We start from the raw sequence: 22,071 nt of genomic DNA, 5'->3' as shown, positions 1-22,071 counted from the left end.
AAGAGTCTTAAGCATGTTTAGTAAAACCTTTGTGATGTTTTTCCACAAATAAGGCTCATAGTTTAAGGTATGCTTTTCTGCTTTATGAATTATTGATCAGTACCAACCTCGCTGTTACATGCACTTGTTAGAGGATAGAAGTTGAAGATGACAAAAGTTTGAATATTCTGCAATTGGATGGGGAATATGGATGCAGCATAGCGTGGTTCTATTTTACAGATAGTTTATTTACCCTCTGAGGATCCATGGGCATTTACTAAAAACCAGTCAAAAGTCTCTTTTTAAATAAAGTAATACAATCTGCAGTACAGGACATAATGTTTTCACTTTCTCGATGATCATTACTTTCTGCAGACTCAATGGAGTTCATGGTTAAGAAAGAGTTCAGCAACACAATAGTCATTCAATTTTCTTTGATGACATCTAAAAGCTAACGTCTGCCAATAGAGTGGGTAAGTTGGATATTTTTAAGACATTTCTCAATCCAACAATGGACGTGAATCATATGTAATCCATATCAATTTTCATACAAATGCCTAAATTTGCCTAGGCAATGGTATGCTGTACACTACGTCATGCATTTTCATGTCATATTAAGACTATTTGTCTGCTGATTAAGCAGTATTATATGCATTTGTCGCTTGAGTTTTATTTCGTTCTGATATATCTTGGATTTGAGAATGCAGAGAAATTATGGGACACATTTGGCAGAAGATAAACGGCATTCAGTAAGTTGTGAGAAACGGAAGTGTCAAGTCTGTTCTGTTGCAAGAACTCAAGAGACATCTCTGTCAACGGTGAACATCATAAGCCTTGTTAAGTCAACAGTGTAAGCTATGTTGTCAGTGACTCAATCTGATGTCAACTCAAGTAATGATTCGGATGCTATTTGGCAATTTGATTTTCCCATCTGCAGGTTTAGGATAAGTTACAATTACAATCGAGTCTCATTTCGTAGGGTAGTCCATAATAGTCACCACCCTACATTTTATAGTCACATTTGTAATTTTGTGTTCTTGCCATAATGAGAAAAGGCAGAGAGAGAATGAAGGCATATAGGTATAGGATCCAACAGCATATGTCAGGGCTCTAGCATTTCCTTCAAGCTGAGTTTTGCAATGAATTCTAATAACAAGTTATTTTCGAATGTAAAGCAACTCGAAGGCCGATTTAAGTAGTAGTATTTGCATTATGTTCGTTAGTTGTTTTTCCATTTTCTTTCTCACTTCATTTACCTCACCTTAACTTCACAGGGTTTTCATTAGGTTCTCTACGTTTTATCTCCACTTCTGTGATTTTGTACATTTTTAGTTATGGAAAGGGCCGAAAAGACAGCGATATGAAGCCACAAAGGTAATTGATCCTACAAAATATCTAATTGCTCTGGAACATATTTCTTCAAGCTGTACTACTATAATGAGCTCTACTATATTTATAATTACTAGTTTCTGACACGTGTAACCTTTATCAATTGTTACAAACTTTTGAAAATTGAAAATATCCAAAAATATCTAAATGATTTGTTAAAAGTTCTATAAAATGGATGTATATCAAATGTATTCACATACTTAATTTTTTTTTTCCACCGAAACTAATTTCGATATGTAATAATTATAGTGTCCTAAATCCTACCGAATGATAGTTGGTTTATAAGGGATTTGAATTATGTTCTTCTACTTGTCTTATATTCTTTTACTTATATATCGTTGAAACTTAGATTCAAATGATAACAATTGACTTATGAAATAATTTAACACTAACCGTGCATTGTAGGTACTATTGTTCACCCTCTTTACTTAGATTATTTGTTTCTATAATCTAAGATTTCTCTTTATGAAATAAGTTAATAATAATATATTTGATTTACGTAGTAGCCCTTTCACATAACCCATGACTTCTTAATGGTAAAAGTAAATAGAAGAGGGAGTAAAGAAGTTAAGTCTACTAATGGGCTTGGTAATTAGTCTAACACTTGAATAATACAACAAAAGGAAAATAACAAACTTAACGTTATTTTTCACTGATAATCAATAAGGATAGTATAGTAGCCAAACTTTTCATAACAAAAGATAGTCATTTTCATGATAAAGACTATGGAAATATTGTATAAAAAATATGAACAATTGTAAAATTTGCGCGAGACTCGTAAAACTAATAGGAAAAGAAAATATTACCTCATTTGAAAATTATAGATTGGTATTATGTGTTATAGACAGTTAGCAGGTATGCCAAATGAAAAGAACAAACGGTTAATGACCATTTCTCCAATTGACAAATGGTCTCACATTAAGAAGAATTGCTTAATTGATTTCATTGTCCAATTTTGTAAAGTGAATGAAAGAAGGAGAGAAGGCTGAAATACATGAATCTATAATAATTGTTGGAAGCTCAAAGGAGTAAACATTAAATGGGCATTCTAAAGGTTGAGATAGTATGTACATTTGCAATAAAGTATGGGAAGATGAAAGGAATACTTAGGAGTTGGATAGGCTGCATTAAGTACAAATTTATTATTTATTGGAAGGTGATTGTAGTACTTTACCTTTTTGTACAAGAATATTATTGAAGTAGTATTTATATAGTTAATGGGTAAAATAGTCCTTCAATTTTATGAACTTTTTGGTAATTCAACTTTGATATTTAGAACTCCCTACTTTTAGTATAATACGATAAAGCAACAATTTGACAAACCTTTTTTAGTGAGTGTAATTTATGTGCTTCAGTGTGCTTAGGGATTATAAAGTACACAACTAATATGTTGGATCAGTAAGCAAAAAAAATTATTAATGCATAAAAGGGCAAGCACTATGGAAGTGCTGCACACTCCAAAAACCATCCTTTTACATACAGAGATCCTCCTGCATTGAGCTACTGAAGTCTTACAAAATTGTGGACTCAACCAGAGAAATAAATTTCTTATATTGAGATGGAGTTCGAATCATCTTGTGCGAGCTATGGCTATCCGTTGACGGGACGGGACAGGACGGGACGATATTTAAGCGGGACGGTGGCGGGACGAGACGAAACGGCACGGGACAAACAGGACGAAACCTTCGTCCCATCCCGTCCCGCTAACAAACGGGATGAGACGGGACGGAACGGGACAGGACGGGTTCGTGGGCCTTAAGTGTATTTTTTTTTGTTTAAAAAAAACGTCTAGTTTTTTGAAAATTATTATGTTTTTAAAGTTTGCAACGGCTAGATTTTTGACTTATTTAATAAACTTAAATGTTACTATGTTAAAATGAAAATTAGAAAAATAAGTAAAGAATTATAAAATATTAAAACAAAAGACTTGTAATGAAACATTCTAATAATTATAAATTTATAATAGAGCTATAATTTATTTAATATAATTTCAAAGTATTAACTATTAAGTAACTAAGACAATTCATAAATAAAATTCAACGGTTAGAACCTTTTATTTTATTAATAGAACTTTCAAATCTCAAATACAAATATAATTCTTTTGAAGAGCACCTAATCTTCAGCCACCTTTTAGGAAGAGTTCTGTTTGAACTAGGCCTCTTAGTAGCCAATTATAAATTATCATACTAATATTTGTAAGCTCCTATATAGCTTCTTTGTAACTTATCAATAATATCTCTCTGACATTCTGCTGGAATTGGCAATATTGATTGATGTTCCACGAGCTCCATGCCGTCATCGCTCCCAGTGGTTAGTATCTCATTGTATTCTTCTTCTTCCCTAGTGGTCAATCTTTCAAAACCAAGATTTCTTCTTTCTGAATTAATCCAATCTCTGAATAATACGGAAATCTCTAGACTGTCCTCCGCTAATGAATGTCTATGATCTCCAATTTGAAATCTTGCTGCGCTAAAAGCACTCTCTGACGCTACTGATGATGCTTGAATAGCCAGGATATCTCGGGCCATAATTGAAAGTGTTGGAAAAGCCTTGCCACGCTCCCTCCACCATGACAAAAGTTGTTCCTTGCCTTCTTCGTCTTTAATATTTTCCAATCCTTGATTAAGATAAGAATCAAGTTCATCATCAATAGAGGAATCAAAACCTGTTATATCATCCATATCTTCCCATAAAACTTCTGCTCTAGACTTAGAAGTAGAAGGAGCAGTTTCACAACCAGTTGTATCCATAGATTTATATTTATCAAATATTGATCTAGCATAAGAATATATGCTAGCTTGGCAGTTTTCGAGAGATGGTTGTTTATTTTCTTGAATTTCTAAATCTCATAAATTTTACGAACAAGTCTCTTTGCACCTCTTAGTTTTAAAGATGGGTTAAGCAGAATAGAAATTAAATAAACTTCGGGAATAGGGAAAAATACTTTTTAAATTTTAAAATTATTTCTTTAATGGCCGGTGCATAAGTTGGATTTATTTTATACTTACCAAATACAACAGAAATTCCACAAATATACCATAATATTTGTGTAACAGTAGGATAATATATACCAAAAAATTATTTTGTAGCATAATAAAATTTTTCTAAAAATTTAGTGAGCTCTCTAATCTCATCCCAATCAAAATCAACAATTTGATCAACAGGGTGAGCATTATACATATTAAATACCTTTTGGATAGGCACCCGATAATCATAAGCAACTTTAAGCATTTCATAAGTAGAATTCCACCTAGTACAAATATCTTTTGGAACTTTTCTAAATGGAAGGTTAGCACTAGCACATTGTTGAGCAAATTCACGAATTCTACTTTGTTTATGAGCACGAAAAATATAGCCACAAGCGTGTTGTATTTTACTACAAGCATCAGAAAATAAATTAAAAAATACTAAATACATTTTTAGGTGCCATAATTTTAATACGAAATTAAATTTAAAAAACTAACACAAATATTAAACACACAAATAAAATACGAAAATATAACACGTAAAGTAAACACAAAATTAAGCACTAAAATGATACGCAAAAATTATACTCCTATATTAAAATTAGGAGATGGAACAAGTGCACCGTGATTAAATATTGAAATTTGAAGAAATTACCCAAAATATTGCTCCAAATACTTGACGAATTAATTTGAAGCTTGAAAGTTGCTCCAAAAGATTTGCCCAAATACTTGAAAGTTGAAACTTGAAAGTTATCACTTGATACTCGATAGTTGATATTTGATAGTAACAAAATTGAGAGAATAATATAGAATATAGATAGAATATTAGAATGTAAGAGATTTGAGAGAGAAGATTGATTTTTTGTGGGAAAAAATGAAGAAGAATGGAAGGTATTTATATAGAAAATAGGTCCAAAGTGTAATTTAATAAACTTAGGGGTTATATTAAAAGTTTGGGAGGGGGTAAGGGCTGTTTGGACCATTGACAACGACTATTTTTGCAATTTAAGTTGTTGCCCAACGGCTAATTTTTAAAAAAAAAAAAAATCTGGCAGGACGGGACGCGGGACGGGACGGGACGAAACGGGACGGGACGAAATAGCGTCTCGTCCCATCCCATGTCCCGTTTAATATTGACTCATCCCATTTAACTTGAAGCAGGACGGGACCGGAACGGGACGCGGGCGGGCCCGGCCCGTTGGACAGCCATAGTGCGAGCTGCGACTATTTTACCACTGTTACTTATGTCTCACCAAATGCATATATTCGATGAAATCATCTAACTCTAAAATATCTGCTGAAAATTGAACTGTGTGTACCAAAGAAATAAATTATTACAATAAATATAAAGACTATGCCTAGCTACATTCCTTCCCTCATAGCATCTACGGTTCCCACTCTTGTAAACAAAAGTTGACAACTTTACTGGTACGATATCCAAATATATTTGTGTTGGGAAGATGCGCAAGCGAATAGGAGACGGCTCAGACGAGGCATGAGTCGTTCTCCAGAGTTTGAGGCAAGTAGTTGCCTAGTTTTCATTAATTACATTTAAAAGGGAAGAAAAGGAAAGGCTAAAATGACAAACAAAAAAAAATTAGTTTGAGAGGCAGAGCTAAAGCCCCTTTAAAGGTGAGAGGCCTTCTCTGCACTTTATATTGTTTGTCACTAACAGAAAAACTTTACTTTTATGTCTCACACAACTGGTACTAGTTGTGTGAAGAGAAACTTTCAAAAATCACTATATTTTAGTCGGAAAAGGCATAAAAATGTCACTCAACTTTAAGAAATGGTCTATCTATGTCATCCGTTAAAAAAATGCTCATTTCATGCCACTGCCATTACACATTTGGCCCATCCATACCACTGCGCCGTTAGTCAATAATGGCATAGATGGGCCAAATGTGTAACGGCAGTGGCATGAAATGAGCATTTTTTTAACGGATGACATAGATAGACCATTTCTGAAAGTTGAATGACATTTTTAGGCCTTCTCCATATTTTAGTGGTTATGTAACGACCCGGTCGTTCGTTCTGAGAGTTATATCCCCATTTCCCCATCTATGCTTATTTATGTATTGTTCAGTTGTGTTGAGTTGTATCGAGTTGGTAGGTTTGGGTTCGGAGTAGTTTTGGAGTGAAATGAACACTTAGTCTCTTAGTTAGAAAGCTAAGTTAGAAAAGTCAACCGAAAATTGACTTATATGTAAACTAATTCGGATTTGAATTTTTATGATTCGATTAGCTTCGTTGGGTGATTTTAGACTTAGGAGTGTGTCCGGAATATAATTTGGAGGTCCGTGGTAGAATTAGGCTTGAATTGGCGATAGTTGAAAGTTTGAAAGTTCTTAGGCTTGAATTCGAGGTTGATTTGGTGTTTTGGTGTTGTTTTGGGTGTTCCGGAGGTTCGACTAAGTTCGGGTAGTGATAGATGACTTGTTGGAATTATTGGTTGAGGTCCCGAGGGCCTCGGACGAGTTTCGGATAGGTTTGGGTTGTGTTGCGCTCATTTTTTGTTATGTTTCGACGTCATTTCTTCAAGCATAAATGATATCATATTGAACAAATGAGCTCCGATTTTTTTTGATTGCAGCATTAGATATGTATCGTAATCACGGACCCGTAGCAAAAAGAATCGTCGAATTTAGACATCGTATGAGGATTTTATGAACATTTTACTAAGAATTAGGTTGCCAGATTTTTCAGATTATTTACGAAATTGCCACTGACGACGTATTTAAAAATCTGCATTATTTGCAAATATTAAAACTTTAATATCTCATTCATTATAAGGCCAAATTGAGTGATTCAAAAGCTTAACTTGACTAGAATTTCACAAGAAATCCATTAGAGGCATAAAATACGAGTTTTGAGATTGTTTGGCATGAGAAACGAAGCAAAATAACTAGCAGAAAAATATATAAAACTAAGGTTTGTTCATTCGGTCATATTTTGAGTTGGGGAGCTCGGATTTGGGTGATTTTGGAGGTGATTTTTACCATAGGGATTGGGGTAAATGTACTCTACTTGATTTTGGTTATATTTCATAATTCATCTTCGTTTTGGGATTTGATTGATGATTTTCAAAGTGAAATTGAGGGAGTTAGGGTTTGAGTTTTGGAGAGTTTTAAGTGAGAATTTGAGGGACCAAACGGAGTCCAATTTTGATAAATTTTATATGGTTAGACTCGGGAGAGAACAAGGTTTATTATTCTGCCATTTTTTTGCTGATTCCGAGATGTGGACCCGAGGGCCGAATTTTGGCCGATTTCGAATTTTGGCATATTTTGTAGTTTTTATTGTGGAATTCGATTCTTTAGCACATGGTGATGGTATTAATCTGATTATGGTTAGATTCAGAGCTTTTGGAGACTGAGTCCAGAGATTAGGGCATCCCGGAGTAGGATTTTACGTTGTTGAGGTAAGTAACAGTTTTAACTCTGGCTTTGAGGGTATAAACCTGGAGAATTTGACATCGTGCGACTATTTGGAAGTGATACCCATGCTAGGCGACATGTGTGTGGGTGTATACCTCGAGGGATGGAGACTTGGTCCGTTCCGTGAGGCCTCATGGACATCATCTGTGTTTACGTAGTTACTTGTTGTTGAACTTGTCTGCCTTCATGTTAGAGATCATGCTTAGGCTTTATTTATGCTCACATTATTTGTACTCAGTTATAGAAATTATTGTACAAGTTTACCTCAGTCTCTATCAATTGCTAATATGCTGTGATACGTGATGTGGGTTGTGTCCCCTTATTTGTTGATGATGGTAAGGCTAGTGAGGTACATGATTGAGTAAGGCCGAGGACCTGCAGGTTGTGAGGATATTAACACCATAGCGCGTGAGTTGTCCACGTAGCACGTGAGTTGACCGTGGGGGTCCAGGTATTGATACCATAGCGCGTGAATTGTCCGCGTAGCATGTGAGTTGATCGTGCGGATCTAGGTATTGATATGATGGCACGTGACTTGTCCGTGCTTAGCGCTTGGGCTTTAGGAGCCCCTCCGGAGTCTGTACACACCCCCAGTGAGCGCAGAGTGTTGAGCGTTGAGTGTTGAGTGTTGAGTGTGGAGTGCTGAGTGCGAGTGCTGAGTGATAGAGTGGCATTGTTGTGAGGTTGCATTTACTTTTGTTGTTGCTGCATTTACCTGTTAACTTCTTTGTGGTATTTGTTGGTTTTATGGAATTTACTTGTTTATTCATGTTTATTGTAAATTATGAAAATAAATAATTGGACTGTTTTACTTAACTCGTCACTACTGCTCAGTTCCTTAGTTATTTCTGTTACTACTAAGGTGGTTGTACTCATACTACACCCTGCTCTTTATGTGCAGATCCAGGTGAGTTAGAGCGTGGCGATCATTGAGTTCAGGCCAGCTATCTGTGGAGATTGCAAGGTAGCTGTTAATTCCACAGGACCTTGTTACTCCTTTTGTTATTTCTTCTTTAGACTGTATTGATAGTTAGACAACTATATTTCTTAGTTCATAGTTTTAGACGCTCATGACTTAGTGACACCCCGATGTTTGGGGCTAGCTTCCGTATTTTTATATTAAGTATATTTAGAGTTGATTTAGTTTATGAGAAATTTGAATGTTAGTATTATTTTATTAAATCCTTAAAATTAATTAGTAGTAATATTTTGGGAAATAGGTTTGCCTTGTAATACGATAGGCGCCATCATGACCATGGTTAGATTTTGGGTCGTGACAGGTTATTAGCTAGTTGTAGCTACCATTTACTACATTACTTCCTACAGCTATATTTTCAGATTTTTTAGAGTGTATTCGATGTATTTAAGCTACTGTATTCATGATTACAGTAGCATTTCTAGGCGTGAAAACGGAGAATTACAATTAGACGGATTTTTGTATTCGAGTGTATTCGACTGTATTCATGGCGTGAAACATGAGATTACAGCTGGATAGATTATTGTATTCGACTGTATTCACGGCGTGAAATATGGGATTGCACTATTTTTAAACGAAAAGTGAATCAATCAACATAATAGACTCCTAATATAACTCAACAAACTCAATTATAGCACACAAAGTTTGTATTTTCAGTTATAAAAAAGATTCTCAACCGAAAAATACCCCAAAAATATAGCAATCTTCAGAGAAATTATATAATACATCTGAATATATAAATTATCTATATTATATTAAAAGTACGAAGGCCCTTAGCGAAATGTCGTTCGCCTTTCTTACCCTTTAAAAATAGATTTCATACTGGACAAAATAGTCATTTTATTAGTTTTCAAATATTTAGAAAAAATCATTTAATTAATCTCCTACTATTTAGGAATAGCCATTTAATTAATTTCTTACTATATAAGAATAGTCAATTAATTATTCTCCTAATTTATATAAACTAAGAAAGTTTTTCATTCAACTCCATTTATATTTAGGAGTACTAAATTTCTTCCTTTAGCTTTCGGAGGAGGTTTCTTTAGTTAAAATATTTTTTTTCTCCTTTTAGGTTTAGGAGGGGTTTTTCTTTAGTTAATAAAAATTTTGGTTTTTCTTTAGTTAATAAAGTTTTGATGTAGGAAAGTTAGAAAAGTTATACTAACTTTTTAGGACTACTTTTTTATAAACTATATTAGGTGAAAATGAGCCTTTTGAACTAATTTATGGATTAGGAGTCTTTATTTTTTAATAATATTTTTATCTATTTGAACTAATATACAATTTTACCTACCCATAATTTCAAAAGTGTATTGTGTTAAGTAGTAAAAACTTAGAGAATATACCCAACAAATTAAAATTCGTTCTAATTTAGTTTTTATGGATCCGCCTATGACAATATGCTTTGACAAGGTTCTTCTAATCCAAGTTTACTGACAATTCCAATAATAAGGCACCAAAGGACTATAGTACGACAACATTTCTTTATTTACTAAGTTAGCTAAATAGAACATGTTAATATATATAATTTTTATGCACTTGCACTTTTATCTTTAGTATTTCTTTTTAGTTTATAGAGAATATTTTGTAATGTTAACGTTGTTTCTTAAAGTTTTGTATGCAATGATACCGGATATACGCGCAACACGCGTACCCTAAGACTAGTACTATATTAAAAGTACGAAGGCTCTTAGCGAAATATCGTTCGCCTTTTTACCCTCTAAAATAAAGTTAATACTAGACAAAATAATCATTTAATTATTTCCCTAAAAATTTGGACTTTGAGATCAACTAAATATTTATTTATTAAATACTTCCTTATTTTAACTATGTACAAGATCCTAAATATTAGGACTCTTCTAAAATCCTTCAAAGTTTCCAAGTTTTTCTTCTTAACCATGTTAGGAACCCTTAGGCAATCTTTTTCCAAGTCTTTGGCCTTTTTATTTTGATAAAAAATAATTTAATCATATTTAGTATCAAACTTTGATAGTTAAACATAATAAAATTCTATCTTTGTTCAAATCCCGTCAGGCATATTTATTGTTCAAGTCTTTGTCCTTTTTATTTTTTTTATAAATAATATAAATTGTGCTTGAACTTAAATAATTAAATATAATAAAGTTTTATCTTTGGCCAAATCCAAATTATACGTAAGTTTTACACAATTTTAGTCTATTTCTGTTACCTATCGGCTAAGTTGGTAACCAAAAGCGAAAAAACATGCAAAATAATTTTTGTTAACAAATTGTTCTTGTCAATTTTGGTTTCTTCTCTCTCCGTTTATTGAAATGTTATATTAATATTTTGACAGATGTAATTAGAGTCGTCCCAAATATCATAACTATTTGGTGTAGTTGGAGCAATTGTACATCTCATTAGAGCATTAAAATCTTTATCTACCTATCTATCTATTTATACTATATTAAAAGCATAAAAATTTCTAGCGAAATATCATTCGCCAATTTTTCCCTTTAATGATAGATTTTATACTAGATAAAATAGTCTTTTAATTATTTTTTTAATTTTAGGACTTAAAAATCAACTAAAATTTTATTATTAAAAATTTCCTTATAGAAAGCCCATTAATATTAGAGTTGTATTGAACTATTCCTATAAGATTCTTTATTATGCAAAACGTGAGTTAGCAAAATTCTGTAGGAGTCAAGCACGCGACGAATTCTGAAAACATAAAGATTCAAAACATATGATTTTTCTTACTATTTGTAAATGTCACGATCCGGATTTTCCACTCTCGGGAGTCGTGATAGCGCCTACTCGTAGAAGCTAGGCAAGCCGCAAATTATAGAAATTCTAACTCTTTCATTTTAATCCTTTTTAACAACTTGAATTAACAGGAAATCAACACTTTAAAAATTAATGATAAACAAAATGAGCGAAAGACTTAAACAGCAAAAAAATAACAAAGCCAGTGCTACAATGCCAATATACTCCTCTACCTGGAACCGGTGTCACAATCAGTACATATGCCAAAATCAGTACGGAAATGCCAACATGCGTCTCTACCCAGAAACCGATGTCACAATATCAACGGACTGTCTATGAATACTACATACAAATGTCTGAACAAGGAAATACAGTCTGTCTCGAAAACAAGTGAAAACAGAACATATAAATAGATAAAAGAGAACGACGGGTCTGCGGACGCCTGCAGGACTACTTCAGGATCTCTGAGTGGACTGAAGGCTGGCTCCCCAAGTGCTACTTTCCAAATGTTGCTCAGGTATCTGTACATAGTGCAGAGTGTAGCATCTGCACAACCTTCCCCATGTGCTGGTAAGTGTCTGGCATAACATCGGCGAGGTAGTGACGAGGCTAGGACCAGACTCCAGATAAATCTGTGCAGTTATATAATATACAGCAAAAAAATAAACAGGAATAAACAATATAAATGGGAGGGGGTACATGCTACGGGGAACATATCAAATCCAACAGAAGCTAAAGAGTGATAAGAGAGCAATTCAAGTTCTACAACAAACAATAATAACATTGTTGAGGCGCGCAACCCGATCCCTTATCATTTAACACTGTTGCGGCGTGCAACCCGATCCATTTATATTATTGTTGCGGTATGCAACCCGATCCAATATAACATTGTTGCGGCATACAACCCGATCCAATATATAATAATGTTGCAGCATGCAACCCGATCCAATATATAATAATGTTGCGGCGTGCAACCCGATCCAATATATAATAATGTTGTGGCGTGCAACCCGATCCAATATATTTATATACCTTAAACTCAACCATACCAGGTATACTCAACCATACCACGAGTCCCGGTAAGGGATCAACAATAAACTATACTATCTGTGAGCACGTGATTTTTGTCTCACATGAATTACTCCCACAAAATCAAAACAAAATTTGTTTGTTTTATTGTTTGCACTTTTGTGAATTTTCGTGGTATTTTCTGTCATTACTTGCATGAGTTTGTGCATGTTTATATGTTTAAATAAATGAAAAAATAGATTGCATTCGCATTTAGGATTTAATTTTATAATTTTTTAGTTGAGTAGTAAATTAATTATTTTTACAAAAATGAAAGAATAAAAAAATAACGTATTTTGTATTTTTAAAGTGTTTAATGTCAAACTGTGTGATTATTTTATTTTTAGTATGTAATTACTTGTGATAAATATTATTTAAAGTGGTATTTTAAGTCAATTTTGGTTTTATAATTTGAGTTAGGATTTTTGGTTATTAATTTTGAAAATAATTTAGGAAGAAAGAGAACTAATAAAAGAGAAGAAAATCAAATTGGGCCAAACTCAATTTAACCACCAAAGCCCAAATCAAATACACCCAAACCCGCCCCAAATCAGCCCAAAACCCGTCCCAACCGGTTCGGCCCTATACTGAACCAATCGACGTCATTTGGACTCGCCTCAATCCGAGCCGTTAAAGAATTGTTCATCCAACGGTCTAGAACACACCCCATCGCCCGTATTCGACCCCGATCCGTTTTTTAGAGACCGATCCGGTCTCAAAGGAGTCTAATACAGTGTCGTTCCATTTAGTCAGATGATCCAGGCCGTTGATCTCATTTGATCGAACGGTCTGGATCCAATTCCACCCCCAGTATATATGTGTCCAACCAAACCCGCCCCCTTCAGAACCCTTCAACCCTTTCGTCTCTAACCAAGCCCTAGAGACGTCGCCACCGTACCCTCACCGCCTCAGGGTGGCGGCGCCGGCTCCGTTCACCCTCATCTTTACACCATAGAACCACCCCGAACCCCTTTTACTAAATCTATCATTAGTTTCCTTCGAATCTAACCAAGACTCGTCGAATTTTAAATCCAAGTTTTAACCCTAAAAATTCAAAATCAATTTCCATTGAACCTGATGACATGCATCAAGTCAAGCCTCTAGTTTTCTATGATTAGAAGGTCGATTCACTACAAAACCGATGTTACTCATTTGTTCTTGACAAAGAACAAATGAGTAACATCAGTTTCGGGTGAATCGGGGTATCAAGGGTAATTTCATGTTTAGCCGGTGAGTTCCCTTTATTGTTTTTTTTTCTTCTTTAAATTCATTTCACCTCTGCCTCTTCTCCTTCTCTTCTACATGTGTTTTTGATTGGTCAATTTTTTCTGAGTGAAGTTACAACTAGCTTCAAACCCGATTTCTTTGCTTTAGGTTAGTTTATTTATCCATATTTATTTCTGTTAATTTCAATTTTCCTTTTAAATTTATTTGGTCCTGTTTGTTTTGATTTCTGATTGTAGGTTTGTTCTACAGATTCTGTGAATAATTGTTTAAGTTCATGGATTTGCCTTTGAATCGATAGGTTGTCAATTTTCAATTTAGGTTTATATTATTCTAATAGGCAGCATATTAGTATCCTCGTGATGTTTTGATTCCTTGTTAAGATGATTATGTTAAATGTGTCAAAGGTCGAATCTCAAATAGGCTCTTCAATGTTCGTTTCTTGCTAATATCAGTTCAGATTGTTCATATGAAGGATTATTTTTGACTCTATTTCAATGCTAAACCTATTTAGGTTTCAGAAACTGATGCCCTTTGGTTTTGTTGCCTAGCAGTTCTGTAAATGTTTATAACTTTCAGAGATTCTAATTGAATAATTATAAACTTAAAGGGTTAGTCTGGGAATTATTCAATAAAAGGAGATTGTTTACCTAACTTAGGAAGTAGTGGTAGGGTAGAAATTGCATTAATGAATTAATTAAAAGCACTAGGTTAGTGGAATGAATTAAAAAATAGAAAAAGGTATTGATAGTGGAAACTACACTTGTTTAAGGACCCTTTTAAGAGCTGGAAATCAAAAAGAACAGGGGTGTGTGATTAAAAGGCTAAGGGATACACATGGTAAGGGAATATACAAGCTGGAAAAAGAAAAGATTTGAATAAAAAGAGAGTTGGTCCTAGTCTTTAAATAGACACACACGGATAGAGTACGGATGAACAGAGAGATATAGACATTGAGTGGATATATACGGAGGGATAGGGACTGAGTTGGAAAAAAAAGGTGCTCGGAAATACAAAGAAATAACTCTAAAGAGAATGGAAATTGGAAATTACTGTTTGATTGATTTCTGTTTTCTGGTTTTCAATCTCAAATTGGCTGAAACCATCTTTGATGTATTGAGGGTTGAAATGGTTTGAATTGCTTTTTCTTGTTGAATCTGGGTTGAACTCTGCAATAGAGTTACTGTTTCATTGAGTATTATAGTGGATTTCTGAATTTTCTCCTACACTTGAACTTATTTCTGGTTAGCTGACAGTGGAAATGATTTAAGATCAAGTTGGGTTAAGGTCTTATGGTTCACTTGTTTGGATTGAAGCTGTTTTTCTGGGTTGTTATTTCACTTTTCTGGGCTGGAAACTGGTCAAAAAAAATTGCTGTTGATTGCCCGCTACTATCGCTGCTGATTCTTCCTTTTCTTATTTCATTGATCTCCAGGTACCTACTCCTGAACCTTTATCATGATGTTTGGCTTGAAATTGAAAAAATGAAAACTGGAGTCTGATAACTTCAACGTGCTCGGATTGGTTTAGTTTCATTTTGTGTAAACCTCATGGTTTTGACATTATTAATGTATTGTAGATTCATTGCAAAGAGTTGTCATTAGCTTGTTTTGGCATAAAAATACTTTTTCTTGTTGTTATAGCTACTTTGGACTGTTGGAAAGAAACTCGATGGAAACCCATCAAGCGGACCCTTACATATTAGCTTAGAGTGTGTTATACTTGATTTCTTGTTGCTTTGTTAGGTAGCTACTAATTTCAGGCCATTAATAATGGAATTTAAGGTGAGGAAATGGGGCGTATGAAAACATATGTCAATATATGTAAACTGAATGCAAAGATTGTGCTAGTGGGCAGATTAATAATTTAATTGTGCATAGGGAATTGTAAATACAGCCTGAACAATTCAATTGACTTAATGAAAATGTTTGTTGTTTAAACAACCAATGATGCATCGACTTTAATGCCAAAGATCCGTAGTTTCATTTGTGATCTGATTCCATGATGGCCATTTGGGGCTTAATCCTCATAGTTGGATCGATTTGGGATCACAAGGATTCGATTAGGGTCAAATATTAATGCCCCTCCCCCTTTGTTAGACTTGGACTCAATTTGGGCCTAAATTTATTCACTGGTTGGCCCAATTCATGTCCTTATGTAATCAGGTTAGTTTGAACTTTAACATTTAGGTAATTACAATTCTAATAGCATAGGAGGTGTGCCGTAATAAATAATTACGTGATAGTTTACGGTTCTTTCGAGATGATTTCGAAACTTAGTTAGAATAATCGAGGTGCGCTATGCCCAATAAAATCTAAAAACTCATGGCTCTCGCAAACTTAAAGGTGCGTAGTTGTTTTAGGCGCGTTAATTATATAATTATCATGGCTACTAAAATTCGGGAGTACATTTCAAGTGGTCGGATTCTAATTTCCAACAATGTTAAATAAAATGTGTCATGGACTGCAGGTGCATTTATGTAGTATGGCTTACGATGTGTTTTAAATAGCTTTGAATTTTTCCGGAAATATTAAAAGCGGCTAAAATATTTTATTTTATTTTTTGCTTTTTGCTTCTTTTTTTTTTGCTTTTTTGGCTTTTTGCTCTTTGCATTTTGCTTTCTGCTTTTAGTACCAATTATGGGTCTGTATGATCCATTTTCACGTTAGGATCATTTTGAAAGATCACTAAATAAAAAAAAATGTTAGAATAAGATTTTAATTTAATCCCAACAATTCATCTCATATTTTTGTTTTAGTAGCCTCTTTGTTAATTAATTTCACATTGAGACTTTGGTACAAAAGCATCTGCACTATGTTGATCCGTACTTGTTCATTATATTGTAGTAATTCATATGTGGGGATGTATATTTGTATGATCTCAAGAAAAAGAAAAGGAAAATAGTCATACTTAATTACTTACCTAATTGATACCACTATTTATGTTGCTTATAATTCAAAATAAGAAAAAGAAGATTAACGCAATAGATGGTTGATTAGTTATGAAGATCGTTGGTTGATTTGTCCATGTGATTATCTAATTTAGGAATAATAATAGTTCAAGAACATCGTAGTTTGCTTTAGGCTCGATTTAGACTAGTATTGTGATTATGTATACGTTTGCGTAACATAATTGCGAATTTAATTTCAAAAAAAGTAACTCAAGGGATGCGTTCGCGCAACTTCAACCAAACCTTTCTTAATATAAATAAACCAAGCATTATTAATTGTGGACACGTTTGCGTGACATGATTTTTTGACGCGCCAAAAGAAAAGAGTATAAGTACGCGTAACTCAATTCTTTAATTACAAACAAATCAAGTGGTTAAAAGCGGTAAAAAGTAAAGGCACATAGGTTTTTAAATAAGTAATTAGACAATTTTAGCCAAGTATAAATCACTAAGCGACCGTGCTAGAACCACGGAACTCGGGAATGCCTAACACCTTCTCCCGGGTTAACAAAATTCCTTACTCGGATTTCTGATTCGCGGACTGTTAAATAGAGTCAAACTTTTCCTCGATTCGGGATTGAATCGGTGGCTTGGGACACCATAAACTATCCCAAGTGGCGACTCTGAAATAATTAAATAATCTCATTTCGAATAATGTCACTTTAATTGGAAAAACTCCCTTATACTCTTCCGGGTGTAAAAGGGAGGTGTGATACTATCCCGTCAAAAGTATTCAACAGTAAAAGTATATACGTCCCGGCAAGGAAGAATCAGCTATAACCAATCTTAACTCAATCCCTACTCATCTCAGCTAACACCAATACTCAATCATAATTACTTTCCACAAAAATAAACTAAATCCTTGCTCAATATCGAGAATTACCAATTAAAGCATCCGTAGTATCATTTAAGAACACAACAAATATCAATTTAAGACTCACGGTCATGCTCGACACCAACATATAGATACTCGTCACCATGCCTATACGTCGTACTCAACAAGAAGCAAATAGCAAATAGGACACAACTCCTAATCTCTCAAGCTAAAGTTAGACCTAACACTTACCTCGAACTTCCACGGACAGCTCAAGCCTCAAACACCACCTTCCCTTTCGAATTCGGCTCCAAATCAATTGTATCTATACATAATCAACTTCATAACATCAATAAACGCTAAACAATCCAATTTCAATGCTTAATTATAGCTTTCTAATCATTCTTCCCAAAAAGTCAAAAATTGACCCTGGGCCCGCTTGATCAAAATACGAGGTTCGGACCAAAACCCGATCACACATTTACTTACGAGCCCGAATATATAATTTATTTTCAAATCCGACCCCAAAACGAGGTCAAATTCCCAAATAATCAAAAAGCCCTAACTCTACCCAAATCCCTAATTTCTACCCTTAATCACATGTTTTAGGCCTAAAAATCTAGTGGGTGTTGATAAAAATGGAAGAAAACAAGTTAAAGATTACTTACCCAAGAGGTTATGGTGAAGAAATTCTTCAAAAATCGCCCAAGAGGTGTGGAGAAGATGAAGTTTGTGAAAAATAATGAAAATCCCGTCATGTGTTCAGTTTTTGGAACTTAAAATAACTAGGCGAAATTACTCATCGCGTTCGCGATGGGTTAGGCCTGCTAGTCCTTCGCGCTTGCGGAATTTGGCTCCTGTTCGCGGAGAAATGACCCCTCAAGCCTTCGCGTTCGCATCCATGTGGTCGCGTTCGCGTAGGTTTAATGCCCCACCCCCTGCCCAGGCTCAATTAGCCTTCACGTTCGCGAAGGGAAAACCCCACAACGCCTCGCGTTCGCGACCTGGGTTATGCGTTTGCATAGAAGGAATTTCCTTCAGCATAATTAATACATCGCGTTCGCGAGGGTCCTCCCGCGAACGCGAAGAAGGAAATATCATAATACCAACAGCTGAAAACCTGTAACTTTTTAAGAGTTTAAAACCTTCCGAAACACATCCGAAACTCACCCGAGCCCTCGGGGCTCCAAACCAAATATACGTACTAACTTGAAAACACCATATATACTTATCCGTGCGATGAAATCGCCAAATTAACATCATTAACATCGAATTAAACCTCAAAATCAATGAATTATTTCAAACTTCTTAAAACATCAAATTTTGCAATTTAGGTCCGAATCACGTCAAATGACATCCATTTCTTACCAAACTTCACAGAGTTATCTTAAATAACATATAAGACTTGTACCGGGCACCGGAACCAAAATACGGGTCCGATACCAACATGTTCTAATCAAAATTCATTTCAAATTCTTTTAAACAATTTCAGAAAACAATTTTCTTTAAAAATTCATTTCTCGGGCTTGGGACCTCGGAATTTGATTTCGGGCATACACCCAGGTCCCATATTTTCCTACAGACCCTCTGGGACCGTCACATCATAGGTCCAGGTCCGTTTACCCAAAAAATTGACCGAAGTCAAATTAACTCATTTTATAGTCAAAACTTATCATTTTTCATAGATTTTCATATTTAGGCTTTCCGGCTACGCGTCCGGATTGCGCACGCAAATCGAGGTGATGCTAAATGAGGTTTTCAAGGCTTCGGAACACAGAATTCAATTTAAAAGTAAGTGATGACCTTTTGGGTCATCACAGTAAATCGAATTCTTATTGGAAAGATTATAATTATTCTCAAATATTTAGAATGAGCAAATATTCAAAATTTGAATTAATAAAAATTGAATTATTTATTTTAATGTTGAGAACAAATAATTAAGTCGTTGAATTTATTAATTAGTAAACGAATCCAATTCAATTATTTTACAAATTCATCATATAAGATTTTTTTTGTTGTTAAATTGACAAAACACTTAAAGTACATAAATTTTATTTTTGTAAGAAGAATATCGACTGTAAAATAAATCATAAAATATAGCAAAATTAATTATAGTAAAAAATAAATATTCAAATCGGTGAAAAAAGAAATTTTAGGCAATAAGGTAAAATTGTAGAAGGCAAGCAGATTATAAATAAGTTGTCATTTGTTTCTTTTTTGCATTCAGTCTAACAAAGGAAAATGTCTCGCTACAATTTTATACTAAGTTTTTGCTTGTAAAATATTAGTTCAATATTACTCATTCTTTAAACTTTACATTGTAACTATCAAATTCTTAGAAAGTATAATGCTAACTTTTTTCATTCGCAAAAGTTTTAAGAGACCAAGAGATTTAATTTTTAATTTGTGTTATTTGATAAATCTTTAAAGAATTGTAAATATTAACAATTTTCATAAGTTTCGACATGAGTCCGGACAAAATAACAATAAGGCATCTAAATAAAATTCCTTCATTTGTTAAGCTAATTAAATGGGAATAATATTTATTATTTTAAAAAAAATCTTAAATTATATTTCATAACTCAAACAAATTATCTAATAACATGTATGTAATTTTTAAGTGTATTTATTAATATAGGTACACGCATAAAGCGCGTACGCTAAAACTAGTATTAATTAAAAAAACATATAAATATATTCATGGAATATAGAGAGACAGTGAATACAATGAAATACATAGAATACAGCGGGATACATTGAAATACAATGAAAAAAAAGCCAATGAATACAATGAAATACATAGAATACAGCGAGATACATTGAAATACAATGGAAAAAAAAGATATTGAATACAATGAAATACAACGAGATACATTAAAATATATTAACATAAAATACAAGTTCCATTACAGCGAGAAAATATCTTTCCATTATTTTTTCAAGAGCAATTGTGTGTAAATGACTACAATTTTATTGTCTTTTGTTTGGCTGTGTCGATTTTGTGTACTCTTTTAGCAAATAAGAATATTAGACCTAAGAGAGAAATTTCACGACTTCTTCTCCTTCTTCAGCTAGATTGAAATTCGACTGTGAATGAGATTGGGAGGTTGAGGACGGCGGTATTAATGAATAACGGCCACGGTCGTCCAGGTCCCCTTTCCGCTGATGAAAAAGATGCATCTGGTGACTGTCATATGGAAATAGCACCTGTGATTGTTGATCAGAACATTTCTATTCAGGGTAATCCTGACACAGCAAGCCACGTTGAGCAAGCAGCAATTGCTGAAGCAAATAGCGAGTGCTGTAGGCATGTGGAAACAGTGGAATTGGGAAAAGTTGGAATAGGAGAAATTTGAGGGGACATGCGAGAGAAAAATAATACAAAGCTTATTTTATGACTTAAGAGTAGGAGGTGATCATAAATAGATATTTGGCTATAAAAAATTAAAAAGTAGCTATGGAATATAATTTTTTAAAAAGGTATTTATTTAAAATAAATAAGATATCAACCTTTGTTATAAGAAGTAACTAATCCTTGCGTGAAATCTTGCTTTGTAGCACAACAAAGTGGACCTAATTCTTATACATTTATGTCCACAAAAATATTGGATCCATTTTGTTGCGAGACAAAATAATGGCTCACACAACTAGTGTCAGCTGTGTAAGGCACAAAATAAAGCTTTTTGTCTCGTTCCAGCCCCAACTTCAACTAAGGCAAACCTGCTCGGGTAAGAGTTTGTTTGGTCCAACTTCTAAAAATTACTCCCTCTGTTTTTAATTTATGTGGTACATTTCGCTTTTCGAGAGTCAAATTATATGAACTTTGATCGATATTTTAAAATATATTTTTCGTCATATCACGAGAAAAATTGAAATGTATAGTACTTTTCGTATAGTTTTTGAGTATTTAATTTTAATTTTAAAAAATATTATTTGATCTTATCCAATTCAACTTCAAAAATTAGTCAAATTAGCTCTAGAGAAGCAAAAAGTGTTGCATAAATTGAGACGGAAGGATTACTTGTTTTCGAGAAATATTTTTGTCAAACTATTTTTTTCAGAGAAGTACTTTTAGAGAATACTGTATTTGAGAAATATTTTTATAATATTTGAGAAATAAATTATGCTTGACCTATATTTTCAAAAAGTGCCTTTAAATGTTTTCAAATTACGATGAGAACAATATTAAAATTTGTTTTTCAAATATATTATTTAAATCAAGAAATTCGTTAAACATTTTTATGCATGATTTTTAATTAAGTTTTAATTTTTATTTAGTTAAAATTAAAATATTGAACAAAAATGGATAATTAAGGTATTCAATATAAATATAATTAAACCACAAAAGAGAAGATTAGGAAAGGCAGTATTTATATTTGAGAAATATATGAATTAAATTAATGAGAGATAATTTAGTAAATATAAGTTTTTGTAAGAATATTTTTGTTTGAAAAAATTAATTTTCTACCTTTGCCAAGAAGTAGAAATTTGTAAAATCTCTCAACAATGAAAAAATTAATTCTTCTACTGCTTAAAAACAC

General features: G+C 33.6%; 1 protein-coding gene across 1 annotated transcript in view; it reads left to right on the top strand.

The window, feature by feature from the left end:
* Nucleotides 1-1,201, top strand: part of LOC104244024 (uncharacterized) — a 33,855-nt gene extending 32,654 nt beyond the window's left edge. The window contains exons 20-21 of the mRNA XM_009799324.2: nt 355-452; nt 687-1,201. The gene's annotated coding sequence lies outside the window, so the exon portion shown is untranslated. The remainder of the gene's footprint in view (nt 1-354; nt 453-686) is intronic.
* The last annotated feature ends 20,870 nt before the right edge of the window (nt 1,202-22,071 follow it).

The sequence above is a fragment of the Nicotiana sylvestris genome, chromosome 7, assembly GCF_000393655.2.
Source record: "Nicotiana sylvestris chromosome 7, ASM39365v2, whole genome shotgun sequence".
Lineage (NCBI taxonomy): Eukaryota > Viridiplantae > Streptophyta > Magnoliopsida > Solanales > Solanaceae > Nicotiana > Nicotiana sylvestris.
Note: the sequence above shows the minus strand (reverse complement) of the source record. Positions and strands in the feature narration are given on the sequence as shown.